The following is a 3,697-nucleotide window of genomic DNA, read 5'->3' as shown; positions in this document are numbered from 1 at the left end:
GACTGGCCGAATTACGCCCATTTGTTCCATTTTATCAAGCTCCCGTTTCACCGGTTCCTGAAGCGGTATAGAAATCCTGCGCGGTGCGCTTATTGAAAATGGGACTGCGTCCGGTTTTAGCCTGATTGTATATTCCCCGGTTTGAGCCTGATTGTATATTTCCCGGGCATAGTGCCTACGTTTTCAAAAATCTGAGGGCACAAAACCTCGTAGTGAAAGTTTTTCTGAGCGACAGAGTCAGCGAACCTAATAACTCGTAATGCTTCGAGAGCTGGCAAACCCAGCAGCACATGACGCAAAGGACTGATGACATAACATGTTTGGCGAGAAGTTTGTGCCTTCCAAAATATGTCTGCCTAAAACTTGCCCAGAACATTTAGTCGGTCACCACTAGCGCCTGTCAAGATCTCGTCAGCCTTTTCTAACCTCATGGGAAGTCCAGGAAACGATGCTGGAATTACGTACACCTCTGCTCCTGAGTCAACCTTCGCGAAAACAGGCACTGCGTTAACTCATACCGGAACGTAACGCGCCTTGGCGCCAGGCGCTTCGACCTCACCTTGAAAAATTTCCCCAGTGTCCTTTTGTAGGGACGACACTCGTACCTTTTGTTGGTAGCCTGGAGAAGTCCATTTGAGGCACACCTTGCCAAAATGTCCCTTTACGCCGCAGTTGAAGCACTTATTGGTCCTGGCTGGGCATTCTCTCCTTGGGTGAGAGTGGCCGCCGCAGAAGATGCACTGTCCCTCGGAACGAGCTGGAGACCTAGGACGGGGTTCCTCGCTGCGGTGCAGTTTCCTGCAGCGGGCCACTGCGTCGACGTGGACGTCGTCACATGGCTTGCACGGAGAGTTGTCGCGAACCACGTTGAAGTTGCGAAGTTCGGCTTGTTGCGACTGAACTGTCTCTTTGAGGCGGGCCTTTTCCAGCGCTGCCGCGAAAGACAGCTTCAGATCCATTTGGAGCGACTCGGAAAGTTGTTCGTCCGGCAGGCCCACGAACAACCTGTCTCTAATGAGGCGCTGCTTGAATTCTTCGAAGTCGCATTTATCCGCCAAGATGAGTAGAGCCGTCATGAACTGGTGTAACAGAATCGCCTGGCATATGTTGCCGCTTGTGAAAGCAAGCGCTCTCGTAGACGACGTTGGTTTCCTTCATGAAGTACTCGTCGAACGTTTTTTTGACTAGCTCAAACTTCTTCGAATCTTCTACAGAAAGATTAAAGATAGCGAAGATGTCTCTTGCTTGCCGCTCCATGGTGTGGAGCAGAGTGCGTACTTGCGCCTCCTCCGAGCGCTCATGCAGGCCGGACGCATATCCATAGTCGTCGAAGTCCTGTATCCATGCCGGCCACTCCAAGGTAGTGTCACAGTACAGCGTGGTGGCTTCTGAAGGCCCGGCGGGGTGGCGGTGGTGCGGCGGTGGCGGTGTGGGTGGCGGTTGCCATTGCATTCACTTTTTGTGCCGACGTCTCGATGGCTCTTTTTTTTCGGATGGCCTTAAAGGTGGGCGGATCACATAACTTCTGACACTATGTCGTCGCGGCGCCCGCCGCTATCAGTCTGTGATCGGCGAAAGAAAGGAGGCGACGGCAGTCCAGGTGATAGGCAAGCAACAAAAAGCCCCGTGGTTTATTTCGCAGCAATTTAAGTAGCAACTGTGACGTCAAAGACACGTGGTTTCATACATGCGCCAGGAACGGTAGATCGGCGCGTCATGCAGGAGCGCACTTTCAGCGGCACGGGAAACATTCCAGCACACTTCCCCCTCTTGTGGAAGACATCCCGCATCTCCGGCATACACTCTACACAGATGACCTCACCCTCTGGACCCCACCAGGATCTACAGGTGAGCAGCAAGCTGCTATGCAAACAGCCATAGAAGAAGCGCATCTTTATCTGCGGGCTAGAGGCATCGAATGCAGACTAGAAAAGTCAGCACTCCTTGCTCTCAGTTGTGGGACGGCTCAACGAAGGAAGCGATGCATTCCGGGTCCCGAAATACACATAGCAGGAAAACCAGTCCCAGGGGTATCCCATCTGTGCATTTTCGGACTTTAATCCCCCAAAATGGATCAGGTCTCCACACCATAGCCCCAAGACAAAGGACGCTCAGTCAATTGGCTCACCTAAAGGGACACTGAAGTGAATTTGTCAAGCTCCCGTTTTTGCTTGCACTGTGTAGACTGGCTCAAATTAACACACTATTCATCGTTTATCCGGTTGACTAATCGGTAATTATTTTACAAAGCGCGAAAGAAGAAAAACTACCATGCGCGGTTTGCGGCGGCCGCACCAACTAAAGGCTGTGACGTCAGGAGGGGGGGGGGGGCACCGTGATTGGACGATGCCCAAGGTTAGCAATCAAACAAGTTTCGGTTTCGGTTTCGGTTCTGTAAAACAACATGCTTGACATCCGATGGCGTTGTTGGATGGCCATCCTCGATATCTCAGTAATCGCCGTACCGCGCTTCTGCCATGTTGTCGGCTGTCAAATGTCTAAGATAAACCTCCCAGGGCGGCTTAGAATCGTAGAAATCACTAAACGAGGCCTACGTAGTGGATGAATGCCCTCCGCGTCACCGCAGACTCTCAAATGCCATGCGCTTTTCCCGCATATTCGGAGCTTGCCTCACTCATGTCTGTTCGTAAAAAGCTAGTTCGCACCAGGCCAAGGGTGTGCTGATTGAGGCCTGGGCCACTGCCCGCAAGCAGTCGGTGCTTGTGGCAACAGCACGCCAACGAGAACTCGCTAGCGCGTCATTGCCAGTATGCGCGCGTTCTGCGATCTCACTCGTGGAGCAGTGAACGTTACGGCCCAAAAAGGGTGAACTCAGTCCAGAAAACATCGGCCGCATACGAAAAAATCAACTTAAAAAAAAAACATGTACTTTCGGGGATTCGAACGTGCGACTTTCAAAATAATAATCCCAGGGCGTCAAACCACTAGGCCACGAGCCGGCACCGACCGGGATGGATATATAAGGTCTATAATGTATAATCAGTTTACACTTTTATTTATTTTAAGCATTTCAAGTACTTTATGTGACTATTTGTTGTATAGCGCTCCTGCAGTAAGCGTCCCCCAAACTTCCACAATATCTGACGTCTAGCAATTGCATTTCTTTGACGGAAAAGCGTTCGCAGATGTGCGGTCGTGCTGCTGACCGCTGTGCTTGTTTACCCAGCGCAAAAAATGCTTCCTGCTCCCTAGTTTTGCGCTGTACGGTAAAAGTGTCAGTTGATTTTATTTTCATAGTACCTATATTGACTTCGCTGTCTCTTCTCCCGCCTTCAATTGGCCTTAGATTTTCCTGCTAGCGTAAAGTCAGCGAAGCGTCGCATGTGCACTTGTGCAGCGCTTGTGTGGAGCGACCCGGACACTGAGTTTGACACAGTTTACAAACTAACAAAGTAAAGAAAGGCACATTCTTTCATTCACAACGGTGTTGTGGCTTAGTTTAAATTGAGCGAGCGAATAGCGACGACCCGTCGGCGGCCGGCGGACGAAACGCTGGGCCGACTGACTCGATCGGTAGGTCGGCTGGTCGGCGAACCGTGCAGTAGCGCAGCCATTTTCCAGCTCATCTCCTGCTGACGTCACACGAAAACGCCACAGAAAATGGGGAGCGTAAAGAAAGGAGGACAGCATTTTCGAATTGATTTTTCTACTAAATAAATTCGCGTAAACGAGGCCA

The 3,697-nt window shown here is 51.0% G+C and overlaps 1 pseudogene; it reads right to left on the bottom strand.

Moving 5' to 3' along the window:
- Positions 1–512: 512 nt before the first annotated feature.
- On the bottom strand, positions 513–1,257 carry LOC144149765 (uncharacterized; annotated as a pseudogene).
- Between the last annotated feature and the right edge of the window lie 2,440 nt (positions 1,258–3,697).

The sequence above is a fragment of the Haemaphysalis longicornis genome, unplaced genomic scaffold (genome assembly GCF_048455015.1).
Source record: "Haemaphysalis longicornis isolate Haplotype H1 unplaced genomic scaffold, Haemaphysalis longicornis Haplotype H1 scaffold_8, whole genome shotgun sequence".
In the NCBI taxonomy this organism is placed as follows: Eukaryota; Metazoa; Arthropoda; class Arachnida; order Ixodida; family Ixodidae; genus Haemaphysalis; species Haemaphysalis longicornis.
This window is presented reverse-complemented; position numbering and strand designations above follow the sequence as displayed.